Here is a 16633-nt window from a genome sequence, read left to right on the forward strand (position 1 = left end):
GTAGCTCACACCTGTAATCCCAGCACTTTGGGAGGCTGAAGCGGGCAGATCACTTGAGGTCAGGAGAGTTCGAGACCAGCCTGGCCAACATGGTGAAACCCTATCTCTACTAAAAATACAAAAAATAAGCTGGGTGTGGTGGCGGGCACCTGTAATCCCAGCTACTCGGGTGGCTGAGGCAGGAGAATCACTTGAACCCAGGGGGCAGAGGTTGCAGTGAGCTGAGATCACGCCACTGCCCTCCAGCCTGGGTGACAGAGCGATACTCCATCCCCTCTCCTGCCCTCCCCCAACAAAAAAAGAATTATTGTGCATGTTTGGATCTCCCTGTGTCCTCAGATTGAGGGAGTAAGATTTATATTTTACATATGGATGATCCAAGAAACTAAATGCCTGTCACGAGTTGAAGCAGGTATATCAGACTTCTGCGCTTTCTCAGGCCTCAAAAATTGCATAGCTAGCACTGCCAGAGCAGTTACTAACACGGTTCTGGCATTCAGCTGATTTTTCTAAGTGAATATAAAACCTTACATAATAAAAGATATGCACTCCAAATGATTTTAACGTACGCAAAGGATTCAGTCCTCAAAAGACCTGCATTCTCCATTACGCTTTTGTTGTTGTTGTTGTTGTTGTTGTTGTTGTTGTTGTTGTTGTTGAGACGGAGTCTCACTCTGTCGCCCAGGCTGGAGTGCAGTGGTGCGATCTCGGCTCACTGCAAGCTCCGCCTCCTGGGTTCACGCCATTCTCCTGCCTCAGCCTCCTGTGTAGCTGGGACTACAGGCGCCCGCCACCACGCCCGGCTAATTTTTTTGTATTTTTAGTAGAGACGGGGTTTCACCATGTTAGCCAGGATGGTCTTGATCTCCTGACCTCATGATCCGCTTGCCTCAGCCTCCCAGAGTTCTGGGATTACAGGCGTGAGCCACCATGCCTGGCTCCATTACACTTTTTGAGGAGCTGCATGACTCATCTGACAGTTCTGGAACCCCAGTGTTTGGTACAGAATCTATACTATAACCAGGGGATATATATATTTGAAACCATGCTGGTGTAGAGATGGTAAATAGAGCGTAAGTTCCTTTAGAAGGAGCAAGATTAAAACAAAAAGAGCATAAATTCCTTCTTTGGTCTCAAGCTCTACAGACTTTCCAGTATTCGAACTAATACTTGAATCCTAGAATTTAACTGCCTCCCCTGGGATGAGCCCTACACTACCTCTAAATTGCATACAAGCTCCCTGAGGTCTCAGTTGAACTTCCCAGTGTCCTGGAAGATCTCAGAAAATCCTAGTTAAAATCCCATTGTTTCCAACTGTGCCTGATTATAGGAATCACCTGGGGTGTTAAATAATATATCCAGATAACATATCCAAATTACAGGAGCTGCCCATTGGGATGGGCTTGGGAATATGTCAACAGGTATTCCTTGTGGTCCTTCAGGCAAGTTTGGGAAACAGGACTATCCAGCTGGATTTAGGCTACTTAGTAATACCTGATTTGGGAGTTTTAATTGTTGAAGTCTGTTTTCTGTGCTCCCATATAGACAAAAATGTGGGAATTTAACAGGATCTGAAGTTTTTTAAAAAGCACAAATAAGTGCTACAGGCTACTAAAAAATTTGAGAAACTAAAGCGGAGAGGCCCACAAAGTAGAATCTAGCACCATGCATACATACTGGTGTCAGAAGTCAAGAAAACTGGTAACTCCCAGACCTAGGCTAAGGGGCATCGGGGCTTCAGAAAATCAGAAACAGGTAATAATGAGGTGGCAGCAGCTGGGTATAAAGGTAGGCTGAGTGTTCAGACCCCAAGAGGGAGGTAGTAGCAGGGAAAAGGCACCCACAACAAGAGGATGTGCCAGCATCTTCTGGATGGTATCTCCTAATCTCATATCCAGTGAGACTAGCAGAGCTGGACTAACTAAGAGGCATACCCTAAAATAGGCAAAAACAGCCTGCCTTCACAGCTGCTGTAATAGCTGTCCTTTTCACCTAAGGTCTAGAGCAAGTGACAGAATTGTAGATAAGGTATAGCAAATAAACTGATTTAACTCGCTTGATTATCTGATCACAGATTAGAAGGGGAGAATGGTAACAGCTGAGAGCTGATTAAAAGGGGAGAGAAAGTGAGCTGATATTAAAACTAAAAGGTATAAAATGATTTAGCTATGCAATATTATTCATGAGTAAAATAATTCAACTTGAAGCATCAAACAATGATTTAATTGTGGTAGATACATACATTGAATACTAAACAGCCTTTCTAAATGACTTAATAGAGAATAACTTGGAAATGTTTTCATTCTGCAATCAGTGGACGAGAGTTTGCTATAAAAAGAGCATGTACAGTGTGATCCAATTTGGAGAGAAAGAATGTATTAATGGGGGGGAGGCTAAAAGTTAACAATAATAGCTCAAATTTTAGTGAGTTTTTGCTATGTGCCAGACAATGTCCTAAGCATTCTGTATCTAGTATATTAGCAAATTGCCTCATCACAACCATATAACCTAGGTGCTATTATAACATTTCTCATTTTCAAAATGAGAAGAGCAAGATTTGGAGACATTAAATGACCTATCCAAAGTCACTCAACTTCCAAGTAGTTGAGTTGTAATTCAAACACTGAACTTAAAGGGGCCATGCTTTAAACCACTCTGCTATACCACATACTAGATTATGAGGACACTTTGTCTTTTTTTTTGTATTTTCTACAATAGCATTACCTTTATATGTTTCCCCCATTTTTCCTCATATGAGTACAATTTGCAGTCCCACCCCAAACTTACTGAATCAGTCTGTATTTTAACAAGACCCACCAAATGATTTGTATGCACATGAACGTGTCAGAAACTATTTCATGTGTAAAGGAGATGTACAAAAATGTACACAGTATTGTTTATATAGCAAAACAGCACCAGAAGTCCATCCACGGGATAATGGATAAACTTTGGCATAATGGAATATAACTGTATAATGACTCAAGTTACTTGTATAAACAACCACCAAAAAGGGGAAGGTACAGAATAGTATGTATGATATACCATTTAAAGTACAAAAGAGCAAAACAATACTGTAGTATTATGTATGGATACATAAACACAGGAATAATAGCATGTGGATAATAAGCACTGATATGATTTGGCTGTGTCCCCACCCAAAATCTCATTTTGAATTTTAATAATCCCCGTGTGTCAAGGGCAGGACCACGTGGAGACAATTGAATCATGGAGCTGGTTTCCCTCATTCTGTTCCCACGATAGTGAGTTCTCATGAGAGCTGATGGTTTAGGGGCTTCCCCCTTTCCTGGGCTCTTATTCTCTCTGCTGCCGCCATGTGAAGAAGGATGTGTTTGCGTCTCCTTCTGCCATGATTGTTAAGTTTTCTGAGGCCTCCCCAGCCATGCAAAACTGTGAGTCAATTAAACCTCTTTTCTTTATAAATCACCCAGTCTTTATTAGCAGTGTGAGAATGGACTAATACAAGCACCAAATTCAGAACAGTGTTTACCTAGGGAAAGAAAAAAAGGAATGGGATCTGAAAGGCACAGACAGGGAGCTTTATATGTGACTTAAAAAAAAAAAAAAGCTTAATATGAGAAGCATAAAATTTGACAGAGCTGGGCATGATGGCACAAACCTGTAGTCCCAGCTACTTGGGAGGCTGAGGCAGGAGGATCATTTTGGCCCAGGAGGTCAAGGCTGCAGTGAGCCATGATCACACCACTGCACTCCAGCCTGCATGACAGAGTGAGTCCCTGTCTCAAAAAAAATTTTTTTTTAAATTGACACTGGGTGATGAGTAGTACATAGTAATACGCTGTTGTTTTCTATACTTTCCCACATGCTTGAAATAAGTTTGCAAACTTTTAAATATTTGATTTAGGGGGAAAATGCCTTTTTCCCCACCCTAAATTGTGTATTATCAAGTCACTTTCAGATTTCTGCAGTGATCACTGTGAATCCACTGGTTTGCCAAATGGTGTCCAAGCCTGTTGGATTAAGTATGTCATGCTGATGAGGCTTGTCATTCAAACACTGAAGCACAGGAGTAAAACTAGAGAACTGACTGTAGAGGTGGAAAATGTAATTTTTGCTATCAGACTAACGAAATATAAAAGGTACACATTTGTGGAACAAAATAAAAATCTTTGATTCACTAGTTGTGTGTTTGTTTCTCTAATTACACTGGACGAGGAAAATAATCTAGAATCAACATATTAAGTAGTTACCTTGAGGCTCTTTCCTCAACCACACATCATCAACCACCTGGAAATCTGTTCCTTTTTCCTGGTTATTTACAATGCAAGCAGCTTTTAGCCCTGGCAGCACAGAAGCAGAGGAATTGAGGAATTCTCTGCCACTCCTGTGGTATCCTTTAACAGGTTAAGTGGTTGTCAAGCTTCTTTTTTAAATTTGTAAACCTATTTGAATCAATTTGTGACTCCTGCATTCCGGCCCGGCAGAGAGAGCTCGAAGAGACGCAGAGCGCGGCCCGCTCCCCCAGGGCCCTCCAGGCCGGCGGGTGAGCTGGGGAGATGAGCTAGGGGGCCCCGGACTGGCTGCGCCCTCTGCCCTGCAGACACGGGGGGCCCCGCTGTGGCTGCTCACTGGCCGGGCGCAGGCCTCGAAGCCGCGGCGAACCTCTCTTCCCCACCCCACCTCGGTGACTGTTGGCGGCGGCCTCTCCCTCCCCAGACCCCGCCGCCGGATCCTGCTCGGCCTCGACGAAACCCCGCCGAGCCGCCGGGACGCAGTGCCTCTGGGTGGCGGCGGGAGAGGCGGGCCGGGAAGCATGGCGGCCGCCCCAACACCGCGCGGCGGAGACCGTTAGGGTGTGCAGGGCCCGGGAAGGCGGTCTCGCGACGCAGGCAAGCTCGGCCGCCTCTTTAGGCCACGGAGCCGCGCAAGTCCGGGCCCGGGTGACCGCTCTGTTCCCACTGGACGAGACCTGCCGAGTCCTCAGGACAACTGACAAAGGCCTTAACCGGCTTGGGAGGTGAGCGAAGTCCCGAACGATGACGGGTGGAACAGTTAGCGGCCTTCGGGCGGTTGGTTTCGTTCTACCAGAGCTTGCTGTCGGAAGAGAGAAATGGTGGAATGACAAGCCACGTCTGGCCTCTTGGAAATGCGCACCACCCTTTGGGAAGATTTACTGGCCGTTTATGGAAGGCCTGTGTATTTAATATGAAAAAGCTGCTCTCAACACTACCCAAACCTTTTAATAGAAAACATTTGCCACATCTAGCCCTTCTATGGGCTAGATGGAAAGAGGTTGCTGATGTATGATAAAGTTAGAAAATCACACATCTTGTAAATTCTCATTTGCTTAAAAGAAATCATAGAAAATAAATGTCTTCTGGAGACGACTTTTGGAAATGGAGTTGTTAACACGGCCTCTGGAAGCGAGACGTCCACGTTTGTTAAGTGGTTTAGAGGACATGGAGCTGGAAGACCTGAGAAGAGAAGAAGCTTCTGTGCCAGACTGGTCATATTTAGAAGACATTTTCATATTCTCTCCATTGTTTTGTGTGCATTTTATTCCTCACTACTGTGTATATGGTTGACAATGCTAAGCTTTTTTGAAATGTCTATTCTTTTTAGATATTTTGAAGTGCCTGATATATGTAGAAAAAAATAACCTTTTGTAAATATCTTTTTGTTACAATTCATATGAAATGTTTGGTGGGGGAATGGCCCAATCACCTGTTGAGTAATACTCATTGTGTTTGTGCACTGGTTCAGGGGAGGAGGGGGAAGTGCAGAGATCTCTATGCCACTGTGCTTACAGCGAGGCAAGATTAATCATTATCTCTGCGCATTTTGTTTTACTTGTCTGTGTATATAGTGTACATAAAGGACAGACAAGTCCTGATTTACAACATCTAGTCTTTCTAGATATTAAAGAGGTTGCCAGTACATGATAAAAGTAGAGTTAGTAAACTAATATATTTTGTACATTTTGTTTTAGAAGTCCTAGGAAAGATTGTCTTCTGAAAATTTGAGCATTCTTGCCCGCTGGGTTGATGGAGATGGGAAGGGTTCTAGGCCAGAATGTTCCTATTTGGAAGACTCTTTCAAATTATAACTGTTGTTACATGTTTGCAGTTTATTCAAGACTGCTGTGTTCGTAGTGGACAAATTAACTCCTTACTTGAAACATCTAGTCTATCTAGATGTTTAGAAGTGCGCAATGTATGTTAAATGTAGAGGTAGTAAAATACCACTTCGTAAATATCTTTTTGCTAAAATTCATAGGGAATGCTGTCTTTTGGAAACTGAATTGTGAAGCCACCTTTGTGAGCAGTATAGTACTGTCTATACTTGTTCAGTGGTTTAGAGGAGATGGGAGGGAAGACATTGCAAAAGATAATATGCCAGTGTGTTCATACTTGGACATTTTCAGACACCATTTTTTGCATGTTTTGTGCATGTTGTTTTGCTCTGTATATAGTGTATAAAACGGACAAATGAGTCCTAATTTTGCAACATCTAGTGTCTAGATGTTAAAGAGGTTGCCAGTGTATGACAAAGTATTTAGTACAATTAGCATATTTTGTAAAAAAAAAATTTGTGACTCTTTATGACTCATACCTCTCCTCCACAAAAAAAAAAGAAGACATTACTTGAATTATCTATTATTTCAGAAGTTTCTCAACTCAGAGACATTTACATAATTCGGTGGATTCAGCATATAGTCCAGTATAAGGAAAAGGTTGCTTGATTGGTTAGATTGTTATTCCTATATAAAGGACCCATCAAATACTACACTTAAGGATTCAGTCCTAACACCTACCCTGTAGGTTTGGAATCAGGCTCTGAAGGATCACGGGAAGTTCCAGGCAAATGATCAACGCTCAAGCAAAAGAGGGAGAGGAAAAGAATAGAAACATTGCATACAAATCCAAATGGTGACAGGTGCAAAGACCGAGAAAGGAGTGCATTAAAATGCTAGAGAGTAGAGTGAATGCAGTCACTAGGGGCTACAGCCTGTGATAACTTCCCAGAGGAAATGGATTTGAGTAGTTTTGAGAGGGAAGTGAAATCGTAATGGGAAGGAGAAATAGCCAAAATAGAAGTCACCTTCTCATAGAGACAAAATGAGCCTGTGGAGATTACATTAACCTTAGATAGCGTTTGAAAATATTCTTTAAAGAATATTTACTACCTTGCTGAAATTAGGTTAACTTTTCTAAGTATCACCTGTAGAATATGTAATACCCACCATCTAGTGATTTTGTGAATAGTAAATGAAAAAATGAACTCTAAATGCTTAGCAGAGAAATTATGCTCAATTCTATCATTGAGAAAAATAATGCTTGTTCACTATAGAGGATTCCAGTCACATAGAAATACATAAAATGGGTCAGGTGTGGTGGCTCATGCCTGTAAGCCCAGCCCTCTGGGATGCCGAGGTGGGAGGATCGCCTGAGTTTAGGAGTTCAAGACCAGCCTCGGCGACATGGTGAAACTCCATCTCTACAAGAAATACAAAAAATCAGCCGAGAATGGTGGTGTGTGCCTGTAGTCCCAGCTATTTGAGAGGTTAAGGTGGGAGGATCGCCCGAACCAAGAAGGCAGCAGTTGCAGTAAGCCAAGATCATACCACTGCACTCCAGCCTGGGTGGCAGAGTGAGACTCCCGTCTTTTTAAAAATAATAATAATACAGAAAATTAAAATGATATTCTACCTTCCCAATAACAGTCTTTAATGTTTTGCACACATTTCTCCAATGTTTATACAGTCTCATAATTATTATCAATGTTATACTATTTGCATCTTCTCAAAGAACTTTCTGTGTCAGCACAAATAGATTAATGTGCCTGTTTGTTTGTTTGAGACTCACACTGTCACCAGGCTGGAGTGCAGTGGCACGATCTCAGCTCACTGCAACCTCCGCCTCCAAGTTCAAGCTCTTCTGCCTCAGCCTCCCGAGTAGCTGGGACTACAGGCACAAGCCATCATGACCAGCTAATTTTTGTATTCTTACTAGAGACGGGGTTTCACCATGTTGGCCAGGATGGTCTCGATCTCTTGACCTCGTGATCCACCCACCTCGGCTTCCCAAAGTGCTGGGAATTACAGGCATGAGCCACCATGCCTAGCTAACATGCCTGTTTTTAAAGGCCATGTAGTATTCCATTTTATTTCCATTGTTTAATTGATTTAACCATGCCCCTAGTTCTGAGCCAATAATGCTTCAATAGAACTTTCTAGAAAATATATCTTTGCAGAATGCAGGAATGTTTCGTAAGTGAAAATGTTGAGTTGGAAAGTATGAACAATTTTAATTGTAATATATTTGTTAAATTGCTCCCTGCCCCCATCCTCTCCACAGTGTACATTCTGAAAACAGAAAAAACCTCTCACTCACATTTCAAAGGGGAGCAAGTAATGAGTTTGCTTAATTGAATACATACAGCAATAAGAGCCATGGGGATGGGGGGTTTGATCAGCAATGTTTTCATAAGTCCCTTGCAGGGAGCCCCCTGGACCAGCATTGCATGGACATTGCTTTGGGTCTTCTGGACTTTTTTTTCCCCCCATCAAAACCAGAGAAAATGTCCAGGCACATGGCCCATACCTGTAATCCCAGCACTTTGGGAGGCCGAGGCAGGTGGATCAAATGAGGTCAGGAGTTCGAGACCAGCCTGGCCAACATGGCAAAACCCCATCTCCACTAAAAATACAAAAATTAGGCAGGCATGGTGGTGGGCTCCTGCAATCTCAGCTACTTGGGAGGCTGAGGCAGGAGAATTGCTTGAACCCAGGAGGCAGAGGCTGCAGTGAGCCGAGATTGCACCACTGCACTCCAGCCTGGGCAACAGAGCGAGACTCCATCTAACAAACAAACAACAACAACAACAACAAAGATTTGGAGGGAAAGGACTTTCAGCTGCTCTGAAGATGCATCAGGCATTGATCTGCTCTGCAGACCAGTTTTTACAATATCTGATGGTACCGAATGTATAAGTCTGTCATTCACCCCAGAGATGAATCTCGACAAAACAAAAGGAAAAAAAATTTTTACTTCTAGAAAGTAACACCTTACACAGCTCACTGGTCCCCACAGAAGTGGACAGACGTGACTCTAATACAACTCCAGCTTTCTAACTAGCCAAGCAGCTTCTAAAAAGCCAAACCTGAGACCAAAATGGGTACAAGCTGCAACAGGGAGAGGAAAACTCAAATAGGGGAAGAGAGAACCATCCCCACATGATTTCGCCACCTCCTGGCCTTGCATATTTCTTTAGCCAAGATTGCATGGCCCATGGCTATAATCATTCTTTTGAAAATGTGTTAACTTCAACTCCTCTGTCTCCTCTTCCTCCAAGCACTTGGCTGGCCAACCTGTGCTCCTGGGAGGATGTCTCCTCTGCCCAGCCCACCTGTGGGGTGGAGGGTTGCAGAGGAAAGTGCCCTGTGAGGTTGCTGTCTGCCACCTCAGTGACCCTGGGCTGCAGTCCACGTGGCACCTCCAGTGGGCTCAGCACCTGTTCCCACAGCAGCAAGTCCATACCTTCACCACTGTCTTCTCATCTGTCCTCTCTCTGAGGAATGGCCCACCTCCTGCTTCACAGAGAAAACAGAAGGCATAACAGAGGACACTGGTCACTGTCACCTGCACTCCAAGGCCAGCCCTCCACACATGCTGGGTGGTACTCACAATCAACACCCTCTTCTCCTGCATTCCCTGGTCTCCCTCTTCACCCAGTCATGGAAGGACACATGACCCAAGCTGGGCCAGAAAGCATCCTCTCTGGGACTTCCTCTATTGTCCCCAGCATTCATTGGTCCCAGCTACTTGGGAGGCTGAGGCAGGAGAATGGCGTGAACCCGAGAGGCAGAGCTTGCAGTGAGCCGAGATCGCGCCACTGCCCTCCAGCCTGGGCGACAGAGCGAGACTCCGTCTGAAAATAAATAGAAAGAAAGAGAGAGAGAGAGAGAGAGAGAGAGAGAGAGAGAGAGAGGGAGAGAGAGAGAGAGGGAGGGAGGGAGAGAGGGAGGGAGGGAGAGAGAGAGAAAGAAAAGAAAGAAAGAAAGAAAGAAAGAAAGAAAGAAAAGAAAAAAGAGAGAGGATAGCTCTCTCTCTTCATAGCCTCTTCTCCCTTCCCATTTGAAATCCCCCTCCCAAGAGGTCATCGCTGTGAAGTCTGGTGGGCATTCATCCCTTTTCCTCGCAGCACGCTCAGGCTGCACGGACAGTCTGCAGTTAACTGTCCATCACCAGTACCCACTCTGCGGGCTCCCAGGTGAGACGCCGGAACTACATTTCCCAGAGTTCCTATCATCCCATGGTTCCGGATTCAAGTTGGCCTGCAAAAGGTTCCTGCTCAATATCTGCAAGAAGGAAGGAGAGATGCCATTCTCCTCTGGAGGCTGCTCCCTCTAGGCATGTGGGAGACATGAGGTTCCAGCGGCCCGCCACAACCTTGTGTGAGATGGAGCACGGACCCTCCCTTTTTTAGAGGCCTGTGGACCGTAAGCATGGAAATAAATCTTAAGTTCCTTCAGGGGAAATTCCAGGTGCCTAGCTAGCCCTGAGAAGTAAATAAATAACTTGTTAAACAAGAAGGTGATAGTAGCCTAAAACAACAGCTAAAGAAGTTGGAGTCCCAGAGATGTTTGCTTTCCCTATAGAAATTAAAGATAGTATCTTCACGTATGTCCCTGAGTTGTCTTTCAGAGGCTTGGACCCCCCAACTGAGGACCCCCCAGACTGATCAGGGGCATGGCAGGTAGACCCCAGATAAGGGGGAAATGAAGACTCAACTTTATTGTCCTTTGTTCTAAGTTTTTTCCTGAAGGGCTTGGAGAAAGTCACTCCCCCTAACCAGTTAACTCTACTGGCTTCACATTTTTAAACAAAGTTTCTCTTCCTTAGCCAATTGCAAACCAGAAGATGTTTAAATCTACCTATGACATGTAAGCCCCTAGCTTCAATATATCTCACCCTTTTTGGCCAAAATCAATGTGGAGCCTCCATGTATTGATTTATGATTTGCCTGTAGCTTCTGTTTTCCTGACATTTACCCCTGCCCTTAAAAACCTTACCTGCAAGCCATCAAGGAGTTAGAGACTTAAGCATAAGCTGACGATTTCCCTTGCTTGGCACCCTGCAGTAAATGCCTTCTTTTCTATCACTGCAAAAACCTCAGTGTGAGTATCTGGTTTTACTGCACTGGATGAGCAGGCCCCAGTTCACTTCTATAACCTGTGTGAACCTCTCACATTGGTCCTTCAGGCTGAGGTCACCAGCAGCAGCTTCCCTGACCTCCACTCTTTCAGCCTTTCCAATAACTCCCTACAGTAAAAGTCTCCTAAATGGAATACACAGAGACTCTTCTGATATCCTGATCCAACTGTGATACAGAGATCTGCCTTGCTCGTTTTAACAGCTGAATAGTATCCCAGTGCCTAACTGTCTTATAATGAATGTAACTTCTCCCTTAATGATGGACACTTGGGTTTTTCTAGCAATTTACTAACACAATTAATGTCAGCATGAACTTTCTTTCTTGCACGCACATACACACATACAAGTTCTTTATTTGCCACCCTCAAGCACATGACTGCTGAATTGTGCTTTAAAGAACTTTCCATCACACCACGAACATGTCACATTGTTAGGTTCCTGTGATCACTATGAGGAAGAGGAGGGGGAGGGGACCATGGAGGCTGTAATGTCTAGACTCTTTCTTCCCTGTCTTCAGTTCACCAAATGTAGTTCAACTGTGGACAAAGGGGCTCTTTGAAGCGTCCTCTAAATTTTTAAAATTTTGTTTTTAGAGATAGGATCTTGTTTTGTTGCCCAAGCTGGTCTTGAACTCCTGGCATCAAGCATTCCTCCCATTTCATCCTCCCAAAGTGCTGAGATTACAGGCATGAGCCACCACACCAGGCCTATATTTATTTATTTATTAGTTTTTTGAAATACAGTCTCTGTCTATCACCCAGGCTGGAGTACAGTGGCACAGTCTCAGCTCACTGCAACCTCCTTCTCCCAGGTTCAAGCCATTCTCCTGCCTCAACCTCCCGAGTAGCTGGGACTATAGGCGTATGCCACCACGCCCGGCTAATTTTTGTACTCTTAGTAGAGACCGGGTTTTGCCATGTTGGCCAGGCTGGTCCTGAACTCCTGACCTTAAGTGATCTGCCTGCCTTGGCCTCCTAAACTGCTGACATTACCGGCGTGAGGGATTACCGGTGTGAGCCACCGTGCCCTGCCCCTAAATTTATTTTTTAATTGTCAAGTTGTTACCAGCAGTGAATCCATACGGGTCTGCAACAACCTCAGTTCTTGCCTCCTCAGAAGAAAGAATTCGACCAAGGGGGCATAAGGTAGAGTGAGAGACCAAGGCAAGTTTTACAACAGTAGTGAAAGTTTATTAAAAAGTTTTATGGCGGGAATGAAAGAAAGTGAAGTACACTTGGAAGAGGGCCAAGCGGACAACTTGAGAGAGTCAAGTGTGCTGTTTGACCTTTGACCTGGGGTTTCATATGTTGGTATGCTTCTGGGGGTTGCATCTCTTCTCCCCTGATCCTTCCCTGAGGTTGGGCTGTCCGCATGCGTGGTGGTCGGCCAGCACCTGGGAGGGGGGGGAAGCATGCGCAGTATGTTTACTGAGGTTGTACGCATGCTCACTTGAGGCGTTCTTCCCTTACCAGCGCAGTGCTCCCAGAGGAAGCTAAACCAGTTAAACTACGCCATTTTGCCTCTTAGTGGGCATGCTTGAGTCCACTCACCCAACTCCTGGTATCTTATTCGTAAGTTGCTAATCACCAATTTCAGATGTTTCTATCTATTGGGATACAACCTTTCCCTGGCGCTGCGACCAATTATTATTTTAGAGAGACAGCTTAACAACCGCTTGACCATCACCTGATGGTCCCCTGACATTCCTGATGGGGGCAGGGGCCTCTCCTGTTCCTGGGGTAGGCGCAGCTCTCTCTTAGCTCTACCCTGTAGCCCCTGCTTCCACCATAACAGTTCACAAAGAACTGGCAAACCCTTGAAATTTCCAATTTCCCTTCTTTTGCCATTTTCTGTAGGCTGCTATGATTCAAGCCAGAGAAAGCTGCTGCCTCAGCCCCCACCTCCATCGCCGCGGGGGTGAGGCCCCAGATACCTGCCTGGCTTCTTCAGCCCTCGCCTTGGCTCCTGGCTTTGTGCTGAATGGTCCTGCCTTCCCACAATGCCCTTATCTCACCAAATCTTCACCCTGAAGCCATGAATTAGAACTTCTAGCTGACTAAATGCAGTATGTCTCAGAAATCTGTCATGTGTCCTTTCTGCTGCTCGTGCCCAATTAAATAATTAGCATCACTTTACAAACTTCTCTGGGCTAGCCCTAGAGCTCAGCTCTAACACCACCCAGGTCTCCAGGTAAAGCCTGGCTATACCTCCTATCCTTGTTTTGTTGCTGATAAATAAGGTTTTTATTGATCTTGCAGAAAAATTATTTTTCTAATTTTTTTCTCTTTTGCCTTCCTATCTTGAGTTGTGCCATGACGAAACACCACCAACCCCATTTTCCAACCCTTACATAGAGGTCCTCTTCCCCCTTCTCCCTGTGTGCCCAGCATGGTGTGAAAACAGCCTGAAAATATTCTCTCCAGCTTCTTCTGTCAGGTTCCCCACCCTTCTCCATCAGCGTTCTTAACGCCACGGGGATTCCTTCCAGCCCACTTTGGAGTACAGTTTCCCTCAGGCCACAACATTTACTGTTATTTTATAAATAAAACTTTATTTTACTGGCGGTTGGTAAACTGAACGAACAAGTACTATTTATAAAATAAATACAGAACATGATACAACAGCCAGCATTTTTTCTTTTTTCCTTTTTTTTTTTTTTTTTGAGATGGAGTTTCGCTCTTGTTGCCCAGGCTGGAGTGCAATGGCGCGATCTTGGCTCACTGCAACCTCCGCCTCCTGGGTTCAAGCGATTCTCCTGCCTCAGCCTCCCAAGTAGCTGGGATTACAGGCATGTGCCACCACGCGCGGCTAATTTTTTGTATTTTTGGTAGAGACAGGGTTTCCCCACGTTGGTCAGGCTGGTCTCGAACTGCCAACCTCAGGTGACCACCCGCCTCGGCCTCCCAAAGTGCCGGGATTACAGTCATGAGCCACTGCGCCCGGCCTACTGCCAGCTTTGTTTCTAAAGGGCATTACAAACATTGCCCTATTGGTGTTAGTAAACATACTTGTTTTAAAGGCTCAATTTTATCAGAAGAAACCTAGAAACAGAAACTGGAATGGTGTAAAAGGCTCTACCCTATGATTATTTGGTTTTCCCAAACCTAATTTTTTTTGGTAGATCTACATACATTAGCTATTCTTTATTCTTTGAAAATAGCACTTTAACTTAGCGTAACTACCTAATCCCCATTTACTCATGAGATTTTAGAAGAGAGGAGTTCAGAAGGAAAAGTTATTCAACTTAAAACAAAATCTCTAAGTAAATGATGCTTGAAGCAGATGAAAACCAGCTGACCTACTTCCATTACTTAAGAAGGTGGAATCAATATACAAGTGTTTGCTAATTTTATTCATTTTTTTGGTCAGTTACATTTATGATATTCAGTGGTCTGTTTACAGTAATGTATGTGTGTGTGTGTGTGTATATATATATATATATATATATATGCAGACCCTTTTAAAGAACAGATTCTATAATTCCCCAAATCCTAGTATGGCCAACAGCTTCCTGGGTCTATGAGACCCAGGATCAAGTTTCTCCTTTGATGTGTCTCAGAGTGTGGCACATCTAGTAGCATGTGAGATGACATTAGGAGGTATGTGAACACATTTTAAAATTTTTAATACGTAAATATTTATGATAGATTAGGAAAAAACATAGCTAGCATATAGAATTCCTGATTTCATGGGTACTGTTGCCTAGGGTGAGATTAAAGTATAGCTAGTAGATTCAAAGATAAATATTAAGTGGAAAATATAAGGGGTAATAAACAGGTATGACAAAAACCATGAGGATGGTACAAGAATGTCTGAAATTGAGAAGGCTCTGCTCTCCCTTTCATGCTGCCTAACACATCATGATTAAATAATATGATGCCTCATCCTCATCCATCCTTCTTGCGTGGTGTTTTGTTTTGTTTTGTTTTGTTTTGTTTGTATTTTTTTTTTGGAGGCAGAGTCTCTCTCTGTTCCCCAGGCTGGAGTGCAGTGGCTCAATCTTGGCTCACTGCAACCTCCGCCTCCTGAATTCAAGTAATTCTCCTGTCTTAGCCTCCCGAGTAGCTGGGACTACAGGGGTACACCACCATGCCTGGCCAATTTTTGTATTTTTAGTAGAGACAGGGTTTCCATGTTGGCCAGGCCAGTCTGGAACTCCTGACCTCAGACGATCCACCCACCTTGGCCTCCCAAAGTGCTGAGATAACAGGCATGAGCCACTGCACTTAGCCCATCCTTTGTGCTTTGTGTCAAATGGTCAGCCACAGGTATAGCAAGTTAACTTCGTGGCTGGCTCACTGTGCCCCGCTCTTTCCTGCAGAGCTGGAGCAGTGAGGCAGAATCCACCTGCTAGACTAATTGCACTGTGTTTGGGTATCAGAAAAGGCCATGGAGCATTTATCTGTCCAGTGGCCAGTGAGTTGATTTGGGTTTGTTTTGCTTTTAAAAAAGAGGAAGAGGGTGGTAGTGATCTCCTCTCCAAGAGCCCTAAGCAGCTGACTTCAGGGTGTCACGGGGTCTTGCCGGCCTGGAAGCATTTCAACACCAGGCTTAGGTCCCTGCAGAGCAAATCCCATGACTGCAGTCACTGTTGTGCCAGAATTCTGTTGTGGGCAATTCAGTTTAAGTGAGCAAGTCTTGAAACATCTTTTTATGTTATAGGGATTTTATGGGAAGAGAGGCTTAATTCTGCAGGATTTGATTTATTTTAGTATTAATAATTTTTTATTATTTTTTCTAGAAAAGGTGTGAGATGACTTATGAAAATATATACAGGCTGGGTGTGGTGGTTCACGCCTATAATCCCAGCACTTTGGGAGGTCAAGGTAGGCGGATCACTTGAGCTCAAGAGTTTGAGACCAGCCTGGGCAACATAATAGCTGGGCATGGCAGTGTGCGCCTGTAGTCCCAGCTACTCTCGAGGCTGAGGTGGGAGGATCACTTGAGCCCAGGAGGTGGAGGTTGCAGTGAGCCAATATCATACCACTGCCCTCCAGCCTGGGTGACAGAGCAAGACTATGCAAAAAAAAAGAAAAGAAAATATACAGAATAAAATAAAACTTTAGACAAGTGGATGAGAAAACAGAGGCAAAAGGAAAATGAGGACAGGAAAGAGAAAATGGAGTCACAAAATGTGTGCTCTGTGGGCTCTATGCTTACTGGCAGTGCTGGCAGAGTTGGTTCTTAGCTTCCTAATAGCAAGATAATGAAGGCAACAGTGAGCTCTGTGGCTCACAGTGTCCCTAATTTCTTTCTTTCTTTTTTTTTTTTTTTTGAGACAGAGTTCTGCTCTGTCACCCAGTCTCGAGTGTAGTGACACGATCTTGGCTCACTGCAGCCTCGGCCTCCGGGATTCAAGTGATTCTTGTGCCTCAGCCACCCAGTATCTGGGACTACAGGCATGCGCCACCGTGCCCAGCTAATTTTTGTATTTTTAG

The 16633-nt window shown here is 44.3% G+C and overlaps 1 long non-coding RNA gene across 1 annotated transcript; it reads left to right on the forward strand.

The window, feature by feature from the left end:
* The first annotated feature begins 12651 nt into the window (after window positions 1-12651).
* On the forward strand, window positions 12652-13274 carry LOC129523758 (uncharacterized). The gene is made up of 2 exons (XR_008667361.2): window positions 12652-12766; window positions 13052-13274. It is a non-coding gene; the product is annotated as an uncharacterized lncRNA (long non-coding RNA).
* Window positions 13275-16633: the final 3359 nt, after the last annotated feature.

The sequence above is a fragment of the Gorilla gorilla genome, chromosome 6 (assembly GCF_029281585.2).
Source record: "Gorilla gorilla gorilla isolate KB3781 chromosome 6, NHGRI_mGorGor1-v2.1_pri, whole genome shotgun sequence".
Classification (NCBI taxonomy): domain Eukaryota; kingdom Metazoa; phylum Chordata; class Mammalia; order Primates; family Hominidae; genus Gorilla; species Gorilla gorilla.